This window comes from Pongo abelii, chromosome 16 (assembly GCF_028885655.2).
Source record: "Pongo abelii isolate AG06213 chromosome 16, NHGRI_mPonAbe1-v2.0_pri, whole genome shotgun sequence".
NCBI classification, from domain to species: Eukaryota; Metazoa; Chordata; class Mammalia; order Primates; family Hominidae; genus Pongo; species Pongo abelii.
The window spans coordinates 39,449,379-39,462,019 of record NC_072001.2 but is presented as its reverse complement, the minus strand read 5'-3'; the positions used below and the strand labels follow the sequence as shown (position 1 = coordinate 39,462,019).

Genomic DNA, 12,641 nt, shown 5'->3' with positions numbered 1-12,641 from the left:
TGTCTTTCCCAGTAAGATTTCTCTCTTCCACCACAGCAATTTTGCTCCAGGAAGTCCTTGGGACCCAGGCTCCTGTCAGCTCACCATTCTATCAGGCCACAGTTAAGACTGTGGCATGTGCATTCCAGACAGCAAGACTGAGAAAGGATCCTGAAGAAGAGAGACAAGGGCTGTCTCTTAGGGAAGGCTCTGCATAAAACTAAGCTGCCACATGAAACTTACGCTTACTCTGCAATAGCCAGAACTCAGTCCCATGGCCATGAAAGATACAAGGATGCCTCTGTTCTTGGAAGTCATGTTCTGGTCAAAACTGGAGGATTCTATCACATTAGAAGAATGAGAAAACAGACACCTGGGGAAAACTACATTTTCTATCATGGGAACAGCACTCTATCCAAGTGATCTCAACAATCATAAATGAAGCTACTATAATTCTGAACAATGTAGCACGGCTAAAAGTTGTCTTGATTCACTTTACTTAATAAATTTAAGCCATTTTAAATTCCTACTATATGTTATTCCTTTAAGAGTTATCTCTAATAATTATGAACTTCATTTCACAAACACCATTGGTGAGTAACAGAGTGTAGGACTAGAGATACCACCAAAAAAAAACTTGATATTCATTTGATAAAAGGCAAATGCCTTGCTGATGTTTTTAGTTCAAGACACGATCAATTCCGTTTAGTAAAATATTTACCAACTTTAGGAATAAAGTATTTGATTCCCAAAACACAAACTTTCTTTCTCCTATTCTCTTTCAAGATAATGATAATACTAAGAAAATTTTAAAAACAGCTGATTTTATGAGGTATGGACATTTCATTTCATTTCATTTCAAAAGAGATGCAGGTATACCTAGATTCACCCGACCAACCCATGATAATTTTGTATAAGTTTCCTTCTCAGTCTCTCTTCATTTCATTAAACCCACCAATGTACATTAAATAGCTACACATTTGGAAGCCTCTTCAAATAGGTGGTTAGTTCACTTATTCAGAATTTCAACAAATATTTATCAAGCACCTGTTTGTTGACAATTTCCATGTGCTGGAGAGTGGACTCTCAAAAGAGTATGTGGCACAGGACTCAGCCTCCCCAAGAGTTTTATATTCAAAAGGCATTGCTTCTGGTAAGTAGAAAACACAGTTATTCTCAGAACTAAAGGATTCCCTACTGTCTATCTGAGTATTGTCAATAGCTACCCAGTTCAGTCAGAACCAGATTCTCCAACTGTACCTAAACAAATTGCTAAGAAGTGCTAAGGCCTCCCCCAAAAAAAGCCTTGTTATAATAAGTTCTTTCAAATAACTTGTTAAAAAGGATCTTACTACAGAATGTTATGCAGATAATTTGGGTAACATAATGCTAAAAGAATGAGTCAGGAGCATCATCACTCTTGTAACCTTGACCCTGAATTTGGTCTAAAACTTCTATACATTTTTAGTGGCATGTGAGAACAGATGCTATAACACCTGAAAATGGCAACACTTAAAATTCATAGTAGCACAAAACCATTACTCTTCCCACTGGACCCCTTGAACTTTAATAATGTCTGACCTGGCTGGCCAATAAGTTCTAAAAGCAGGCAGAAGAAACTTGCCAATATTAAATATTGCTGGAATGATTTTTCATTTAGAAAGATGTTACAGGTTCTCTTAAAAACAGGTCACCAATTCTGTGGACACTTAATTTTCTTAAGGCAGTAGCCATTGCAGAGGGCAGGTACCCACCTTTGTTTATGCAAATAGAATCTAGCTGAAAACTAGATTCATATATTCTTATTATCGCTTACACATAAAGCAAACAAAAATACACACCCACATACACACTCACACACAGTTATATATAAACCCATCCAAATCAAAGATAAAGTGTGGCAAAAGAAGTGGATGTGAAAGAAAGCTATTCTTTTTTTCCCAAGTAAATGGCACAAAAGCCAACATCTCATTAACTATCCAAAGAAGATGATATACTATACAACTACGTCTAGATAATCATACATTAATAATTTTCACATTATACAACTGAAAAGATTTATAAAGGCACAATTTAAGAATCTACCTTGCTTAAGTCACTTAAAAGAAGCAAAGTGACAAGAGGAACAAGCAATTAGGTACCTCTCTACAACACCACAATTCGAAGTGACTTCCTACATGCCCCTTGCTTTAGTCAAATATCATTTCAACATGCAATTATCCCTGTGCTTTGATGCAGCTGACATCTGTTTTGTTTTTAATGCAAATACCTACTTACTGATTAAATATTTCCTATATTATAGTTTGTGAACCCTTTCTCATATTTTGCTGATAAACTACTTTAGCAAGATAGCCAATCTTTGAGACCTCTGAGATAATATTCAGCCAGAGGAGCTCCTAAGGTACATGCCCTACTTTGATATGTCAGAGAGCTAAAGCATGTGGCCACACAGAGAGCTGTACAAGGGAGAAGCTCTCATCTTTTCTCTCTCAGACTGTAGAAAGTTTCCTTTTCACAGCTTTACAAAAACACCAGCCTCCAGATTGGCAGGGCATTATCCTGGCACTATATCCTTCTTAAAAGCTTAACACATCCTGTGTGAAAAACAGGAGCTCTTTCTATCCACATGGACAAACTGGAACTCCAAGACAGTAAGTGACTTGCCCAGGGCCATGCTCTTAGCACTGCAGCAAAACTGGCTTTGGAAGCCAGACCTCCTACCTGGTCTGGATCCCCAGGCCAGTATCTTCTGGCCCAGGAAAGGTGATGGCCTCTTCCCAGCATTCAGCTGAAGAAATACATTTCATAAACCATATCTGGTGAATCACTTTGTAAAAGCAATAGAACTGAGTTTAAGTTTTTTCTCAAACTCCTGGCTTCAAGTGATCCTCCTGTCTCGGTCTCCCCTTTAAAGTGCGGGGATTACAGGTGTGAGCCACCACACCCAGCCCTTTAAGTTTTTTCATTTTAAGTTGATAGATCCCTGATTCTTTACAATTATAGTTATTTTTTAAGTAATATTTTTACTCGTTTATACAAGTTTTTATTTTTAGGACTTTACTAACATCACTCCTAACAAATTGTCAACTTAGATGATATGATCAAGATATAATAAGCCAGGAGTGGTGGCTCACGCCTATAATCCCAACACTTTGGGAGGCCAAGGTAGGAGGATCCCTTGAGAACAGGAGTTTATGACCAGCCTGGATAACAAAGGGAGACCCCCACCTGTAAAAATAATTTTAAAAACTAGGCCAGGCATAGTGGTTGCACACCTGTGGTCCCAGGCTATTCAGGAGGCTGAGGCAGGAGCATCACCTGAGCGTGTGAGGTTAAGGTTGCAGTGAGCCATGATCACATCACTGCACTCCAGCCTAGGTGACAGAACCCAAGACTCTGTCTTAAAAAAAAACAAAAAACAAACAAACAAAAAAAAAAAAATATATATATATACACACACACATAGATATTTGTGTAAAACTTTAAATATATATATTTGTGTATAACTTTAAAAGGCAAAGTGAAAAGGGAAAATATTAAAAGCATGCCTAACTTTTAAATTCAGGAGATTGCTTGCCAAGGGTTTTTTTTTAATTTAACATACTGTTTAAAGAAAAACAACTTTTACCAAAACAGTGTATTGAACAATAAGAACTTCACTAAAGAGTGATAAAATTTTCCTCATAGAAAGGTTACAGATATCTCTATATTGATCTTCTGTATCTTCCTTCTGGAAGTAAGATCCTTAAAAAAGAATAACTCAAGGATACCATAAATAAAATAAAAAAGAGAACCAACAGACTAGAAAAAAATACTTGCAAATCACATATATAAGGCTTGTATCTAGAATATGTAAATAACTCTTACAGCTCAATAATAAAATGACAACCCAATTAGAAAATGAACAAAGAATGTGGATAGACATTTCTTCAAAGAAGATATACAAACAGCCAATAAACACATAAAAAGATTCCCAACATCATTAGTCATTGAGGAAATAGAAATCAAAACCACAGTGAGATACCACTTCATACCCACCAGGAATATAATCAAAAGGACACAATACACAAGTGTTATTGATGATTCTGAGAAATTAAAACCCTCATACGTTCCTATGGAGAAATGTAAAATGATGCAGCCACTTTGAAAACTAGTTTTATGGTTCCTCAAAATGTTAAACCATATGACCCAGAAATTCTGCTCCAAGGTATCTATCCAAGAGAAACAAAAACATATGTCAACATAAAAATTTATAATGTTCATAGAAGCATTTAATCATAATAGCCCAAAAAGGGAACAACCAAATGTCTACAAACTAATGAAAGGATAAACAAAAGGTAGTATATTCCTACAATGGATTTTTCAGCAATAAGAAAGAATGAGACAACACGAATGAATCCCAGAAACATTACGCTAAGTTAAAGCTAGTCGCATTGTATAATATCAATTATACAAAATGTCCAGATAGGCAAATCAATAGAAACAGCTAGTAGATTAGTGATTGCCTAGGACTGAGCTGAGCCAGTGTGAGAATGGGGAGCCATGCTTGATGGGTACTGGGTTTCTTTTTGGGGTCGTAAAATATTCTGTAATTAGGAAATGGTGACGGATGCACAAGTTTGTGAATATACTAAAAGTCAGTGAATTGTACACTTAAAAAGGGTGAATGTTACACTATGTGAATTGTATATCCATAACAGGTTATAATTGAAAAAAGAATACTTATATAACATACAATACACTTAATTTTAAATTGGAATGAAGGAAAGACAGAAGAAGGAATAAAAGGAAGTTATGGGGGAGGAAGGGAGGGAGGGAAAGAGAGACACACACACACAGATCTCAAAGAAGTCAGTCATGATCGTGGGCACGCTTCTAGTGGAACAAGGCTTCAGATGGAATGCATATTAGGTCATATGAAGTAAGCTATTTTATTTTACATATTGTATCAGAAAATTTAAGGCATGTTTCTTTAAACTAATAAATTGGGTATTTCTCACAGCTTATTTTAAATACTGTAAAATTATCTCCTCGTATTCTCCTGTGAACTATATCATCAATGTTCTTCATGTTTTATTTTCCTGACACACCAGATAAGATGTTATTTCCATTGAACACAATCCTGGTCTTCAAACTATCCACATTATTTAAGGATGCCACTTCCCACTGATCCAACAATTTGATAAGATATTATAAGACTGGAAACAATGGATAGGAGTGGAAGATCTTTCCAGTTCATTTTCATGGGTACCAGGCATGATTACACCTACTGTTCACAGATTTCCAGTGACACTTAAAATTTTAACAACGTACTTTTCCAACCTCACAAACATAGGGACCAAGAAAACATCTTCTGTCACAAGTACCACTGATCAACCCAGAAAATGCCACCAAAATGGTAGTAGAGAGTTAATAAATCAACTCCTACTGCTTTAAACCCCAATTCAAAAGTCTCTCTGTGACTTCCAACCTGTTTGGGTTAATCCCTAGACAGGTGGCAACCTTACTAGAGTAAATTAACCACCCCCTAATTGTACAAAAAGAGCTTGCTGGTAATTGACAGGAACACAGCTAAATATGACTGTGCCCTTAGGGAATATAAAATTTACATAACCCCCTTAGAAGTTAAGGGAATGGTGACTTCTAAAACAGAGATTTTAATTTAACAGAAAACATTTTAAAATAAAGTTTAGGTATACTGTCTTTTAAGGAATTGAAACAGACATCATAAGCAGGTAAATACAGAGCTGCTGTGGGAGAAAATTAAATTATCCAAGACTGCTTTTACCCAGAAGCTTTTTAGCCTTCATCCTGTATGGCTTATTTTGGATGATTTTTCAACCAGATAATAAAAAGCAATTTCATTTAAGTGCTGCAGTCACAGAGTTTACCGCATGAAATCCTTCTAAGCTTCATTTCCACATCTCTTTATGAGTACACCTCTAGCATTCGTTCGTTCTCTGGGAAGCATACTTTCCTCCATGTGTGTGCAGAGTCCCAAACTTCATTCCCTTATTCTCACTCACTTCAAGAAGTGGTCAGCTTTGTGGAAATGTAGAAGTCGGACTTTCAGTCATCTTTATAAGCCAAAAAGTGTATTTCTTCCTTTTCCATGAAAAAGAACAGAAATCACATGGGAGGCAGTATATCTAAAATAATGAATCAAAACTTTGAAAGACCCATGCTCAGAAACATATTCATAGTCTATATATTTATATATAAAATATATGTAACACTACACAATGCATGATGCTTTTAAAAAACCAGCATCAAGGTTATCTGCTGTGACTTCATATCAGCAGAGAGAAGAAGGCAGATGGAATTCTGGAACATGAGTAAGATAACACTCATGTCAAAACAAAAACCAAAAAAAAAACTCCTTGTCCTCAAGCATGCTAATGAAGCAAGTGATAAGCTATAGGTTAAATTCCCACTTCTACAATCAAAACTTATCATACAAGCTCTTGAAAAGGGAGTGCATCTGTCATATGTTAATGACTTCAAGCCATTCACTGAACTTTTAGGTGTACAGGAAAACTTAAAAGCACTTCACAACTCCTTGTGGGTATAATTAGCCTGTTGGAATTGTTGGCAATTCTCATTCTGGGACTTTAAAAGGTCACTCCACTCTTTAAGATACCAAATTTGGAGGTACTCTCCCTTCTGGACAGATTAGGCACACCCTGCAATTAGTATACACAGCTGCACCTGTTGCAAAGCCTTCACTGATGTAAATGGGGACAGTCAACAACATTCTAAATTCTTGAGGGATTATTAGACCTTGGAAACCAAGTGATGAACAAATCTGATGTCTGCTATTGAGGTGATGGATGGTGGTCACACTCTGACTACACACAGAAGCCAAAATTTTTATTCTTTTATAGACAATTCCAGCTAACACGGAAACCTCCTCCCTTGACTCTCTCAATCTTGCAAAGGAGTCAACATGCAATTTTGCTATTTAACAGAACTAAGTTTCTCATAATCTAGCTGAGTTTCTACAAAGAACAAAGAGAATTCCAGATTTCTAAAAAAAATACAAGTTACAAAAACAGCATTATTGATTTATATAAACTTTACTAAATCATGGTGAAGTAAAAATGCTGCTAGACACATATGGAGAAAAGTCTTTGCAGTTTATAAATTTGTAGGTCAAAGCTACTCAAATTCTCCTTTAATCTGTTCATCCTTTACGAAAGTATTATACACACTGACAATGATAGTGATTTCACTGCTATAGTATAAAATAATAATATAGATATTTAAAAGAAATGCATTTAGGAAAGAGGTATGAATTTAAGAAATCAGATTCAAAGTTTGAGAAAGTCTGATATAATTGTCATTAAACAGTAGTTAAATCTTAAACATAAAGCCATAAATTATGTCCTTCCTTACTTCCGTCTTTCCTTTCTTTTTTAATGAAAGAGAAGCACAGAGGACAAGGGTCTAAATCCCCCTTTCTCTTTAAACCATGTGAATCTTAGATATTTTCTACGTCAGAAAACACAATTCTTTGGCAGCTGATATATGTGACCACATAAACAAAAAGAAATACCATAAAGCCATTTTAAACTAAGATATTGTGCTTGGTAAATCTATTAGGCAAAGAGCCTCTTATTATCACCACAATATGTTAAATATCATCATATATGCTTAGGTGCTTTTTCTTCATATATAAATTCTTTTGAAAACATAATTGGAATTTTACAAAATAGGGAAAAAGCTTTTTTTTAAAGGAGTTTTACTACATTACTGTTAAGTAGGTATACTTTCTTTTGAGTGTATTAACTATATGTGGAAATACTTTTAAAAGGTCAGCTGAAATAATAATATAAAACTTAAAGTAATGAGACTATTTCAAAATTAGCATTCCAACTTGAATAAAACCAACGGGAGTTGATTACATTCTTATTGCTCCCCAAAAGTATTTTCATCTAATGTTTACTTTAAAATGCGTGTGTGTGTGTGTGTGTGTGTGTGTGTGTGTGTGTGTGTGTGTGTGTACCTTTTAAAAGTCATAGAAGAACATTATGGAATTGATAATTTTTTTAGGTTTACTGTTGGGTCTACATGGTAATCAAATTTAGAAAACCATAAATTACACTTAAATTTATTATTTACAAGCAATTAATTATAAAAAAAAAAAAAAGCCAGGTGGCTTTCATTACATAAATTACTGTTAATGACAGAGACCTCATGCTGCTACTGAATTTAGCATTTGCATGTGTCAAGTGCACATAGTGATGTGTAACTCTCTTCTTTAGGGTGGAACCAAGCATTGAAGCAGAAGGCAAGCTGTCCAAGTTTCAGATCACACCCAAACTAGTCCTTTCAGCCCCCCATATTCTGAAGGTTTTAACATTTGTAGCAGAAAATCTGTCTTCCAATAACATTTTGTTGAAACAGCTTTAAAACCAGATATATAATTACTGATCATCAAATAGTGTTTACCTACACTTAGTTACTAAAAGTCCTATCTCTATGATTTAAATATTACCAAAAAACGTCTAATCAATTTGCAGCAAACCAAGGCATCTATTAATATCTCACAAATGCAGTTTTTAAAATAATGTTTAAGTTGCCTCCCTACCACAGAAACTGTGCTAAATAAATGGACAATAACTCTTTTTTCAGGGTTCTGTCTCTGTTTTACCTAGCCTTTTGTAGTGATTCTTCCAACTCTACAGTAAGTATAAGTCCCTTCCAAAGACAAGGAAGAATTTTACCTCTTTATTCTGAGAAAAAGCATGAGTTTCAATGATATAATAGGAGAATAGGAGCTTATATCATACAGAAAGAAACACAGGAAGAAAATAAAAATAAATAGCAAATAAGTTTCATCCTATTTCAAACCCTAGCCTAAATAGAGGCCTAAATAAGTATCTCCAACCCCCTCCATCAGTACCACCAGCAAAAGGAGAAAGTTTTATGAAAATGCTTTGTAAGCTATAGGATAAAATTCAAAAATTACTATAGTCTTCCTTTCTAAGCAAATAAGAAATGCTTTAAAATGTAACTGAAAATCCTAAATTGAGCTACCACTCTGGTTTTCAAGGATTAACTGCCTAGTTAGATTATCTAACCCTTTACTTTTCTTCTTCCTCTAAGAAGTCTGCCTTATAAACAACCACCAGAGAGATGGGTAACGGAAACAGGTTAGTTAAAGGGAATGTGTCTTTAGCTTCTGAGTAGTTAGTCTACATTTGGGGAGCACAGAGAAAAGGTGGGCATAAAACAAGGGCTAATAGTTAAGGAAGGAGAGTCTGCACTTACTAAGTACAAGGATAAAGTAATAAAATAAACTTTTTCAGCTAAAAGAAGGAACTAATTTACTCGCATTATCTTTGGCCAAAGTAATAATCCCAGAGGAGTGTGATGTGTATATTTAGCCAATGATGCTGCCATGGCTCAAAAACACAACTTACCTTTTTTTTTTTTTTTTTGAGATGGAGTCTCTCTCTGTCACCCAGGCTGGAGTGCAGAGGCACGATCTCGGCTCACTGCAAGCTCCGCCTCCCAGATTCACGCCATTCTCCTGCCTCAGCCTCCCAAGTAGCTGGGACTACAGGTGCCTGCCACCACACCCGGCTAATTTTTTTATATATACATATTTTTTAGTAGAGACGGGGTTTCACCGTGTTAGCTAGGATGGCTCGAGCCTCGATCTCCTGACCTCATGATCTGCCCGCCTCAGCCTCCCAAAGTGCTGGGATTACAGGCGTGAGCCACCACGCCCAGCCCAACTTATCTTTAAGAATCACTTTAGAACCACTTTACCAGTTACACAAGAAAACCAACTTCACAGTCACATCTCACAGCTCACCAAAATACAGGGTGGCCACCACGTCTAGAAACACAGATAAATACAATAAAGGATTTATTGTTATTGTTATTGAATTATAACACATGGAAAAATAATTATGTCTCTAGAATTTATGGTTACCTAGTAACATCAGCCCCCTTATTTTTCAAACTTAATGATGCATTTTGTCTCCATTCTCAAAAGTACCAAAGACACTGCACCACACACTCTAAAAATACTTGCCAAAAGAGAAGTCCCAAAAGTGTTTTTGCTATCATTACAATGTGTCCCCAGTAGGAAATAGTATTCATTATAGCACTTTTAAAACTGTGAGCCATTAATTTATAGTTGCAAATTATAGTTACATGTGAGGGAAAATAAAAGTTTGGTTATTGGAGGACATTAGAAGAGTTAAATACAAGACAAGACGCAGGCGCTGATAGCCTGGCAGGCACAGGGCACACCACCAACCAAAACCACCAGCCCCTTCCACTGGCGTGGCTGGAAGCGTTCACCCTGAGCACATATGCTTAAGAATTCACAGTAAGTGAAATTCAAACTCTTTCCCTCTTACTGTTACATAATAATTTTTCAACACCCTAACAAGATTTTTCATGTCTTCCTAATCCCAATTAGGAATAATAGTAGCTTTATCACTATGAATACAAAAAAAAAAATTGAGAGCTGCTATCGATAAAACCCTGAGCGTTTTAGTGTATGGTGCAAGTTAATGATTCAGTGATGCTATGATCGTGTCATGTTCATGACGAATTTTCAGACAGCAGCCTAGAAAAGTCAATCAGCACTGCTGTCTATTTTTATGATGCTGGAGGCAGTACAATGGTAGAGCTCACTAGCACTGTGTGCCAGGCAGGACACGAGGATTTTACTCATAGGGTTAGGAATTCCAGTCCCAGAGAAGGCCAAAAGCAAAGGTCTAATGTAGACAGTTAAGATAAAGCAGCTTAGCTTGAAGAGGAAGCTAAAAATATTCTGCTTTGGAAACTGCCATATTTGTGACCTCATGGCAGACTGAGAAAACCAAAGAGATCCAGAAATCACACAAGTAGTTAGTTCACTGGGGTTTTACAATGCCCTGTGGCTGCTCAGTTGTGAATCTGAAAAAGAAGTTCATGAGGTTTAATAATAGGTGACAGATCACCTCAGTAGGTCCAGTTTTGCAAAAATATCCATGCCAAAGACCACAGAGGTACCTGTTGGACATGGCCAAGGGTGGTAAGTATTACACTAGTCTCCATCTGAATCACGTAAGCTACAAGCCTAAGATTACAAAAAGAAAATGGGGTATAGAAAAAGGCCAAATCTCCAATCACAAATCTACCTTGATTCCAGCCACTAAAATTTCACATAAAGACCCCTTTTCAGTTCAAGTTGCCCCGTGCTGAAGGGTAGGACAGTTACACATGGTACCTAGCCTCAACCCCTAATGAAATCCCAGTTGGTAAAGTCATTCACATTCTGAAAGGGAACCAACTCCTCACACTGCAGAATGTTGGCACTGCACAATAATCCACAGTTAAGTAAACTCTGAAAGGAACTTTTACTTTTTTTTTTTTTTGATACCCCTACTTGGGACATCAAAACACTGTAGCATTACTTCCTAAAAATAATAGAAATTTTGTTGAATCACATGAAACAAACTTACTGTCACTCAGGAATAAAAGTCAATCACTAACTTAGAATTAATCATTGAAATAGGAAAAAAGACATAAAAATGGACTGAAAAGTCTATCTACAAATATTAAGGTAAGAATTCATCTAGGATCCATTTCGTTTGTCCAGTTTTACATCAAAGTTTCATAAACTACTGAAAACTATACTTTGATGGAAAACATGCCTCCACTACTAGTTCTCCTGGTATAAATGGTCCCAGAATTTATGTCTTTGGCATGTGGCCACGGATTTTTACACTGCCACCAAAGTACTCAGTTAATATACAAATTTCTACTAAACCAAGCCATAAACAAATCTTTAACTGAAAAGCTCTGTCTACTCGTTTATAATCTGTTACCTGGAAAAAAAGCAGAAGGTCTCTCTAGCCACCTAATCACCATATCAATGACACATGCCACAAGAGAGAAGCACTAGTTTATTTGATTGATCATGGTAGATAAACTCCAAATAACAGAGAAATTAACAAATGCTTGACATTTGCTCAACATCCATTATTCTGACACTGCTTTCAGAATTTCAAAGCCTGGGAGTATGCTTAATCAACATTCATATTCCCTCGTGAACTACAGGCACCATATTGCACCCCGCCTTCATACTGATGAAAGCTGCATATTGGCCATTTCCAAAATGTTCTGGGACTCCACACAGGGCCCCTTTTCTCTCTTGTTCCTGCTCTGCAGTTTTCTTTTAAACACTTCCAAGACAAAAGCATCTGCCAGTTTTTCTCTCTAGGGATGTATGCAAAATGAACTTAACAGTTTTAAGACAGGAGTAACCCTCACATCTAAATTCATTCATAGGACAGAAAAGGGCCTAAGAGGCCTCTCCAGGGACAAAACCCTGCTGAAATTCTCCCCACACACAACAGTGGGAGCTTTATAAAATCTAAGTCCAGACAATTTCCAATTCAAATGCCCAACATAGCATGACCTTTGTCAGATCTCTGAGCCCAAGATGCACCCATGATTTTTTATTCTAACCAGCACAGACATTAGACAGGGCACTATTGCTAAGCAGGAGGTTCAATATTTGCATGCTCTTCTATTGTGAAAATGTAACAGTGACAGCACTGTGTCAAATTCTTTTCCCTCTAGAACTTTAACTCCATAGGAGAGGCATGGCTGACAGATGACTCCCCAACATCTGTGTTATGTACACTGCACAG

General features: G+C 36.4%; 1 protein-coding gene across 19 annotated transcripts in view; it reads right to left on the bottom strand.

Annotated features, from left to right (window-relative positions):
• Positions 1–12,641, bottom strand: part of CDIN1 (CDAN1 interacting nuclease 1) — a 252,677-nt gene that overhangs the window by 219,617 nt on the left and 20,419 nt on the right. The gene's annotated exons all lie outside the window — the stretch shown is intronic.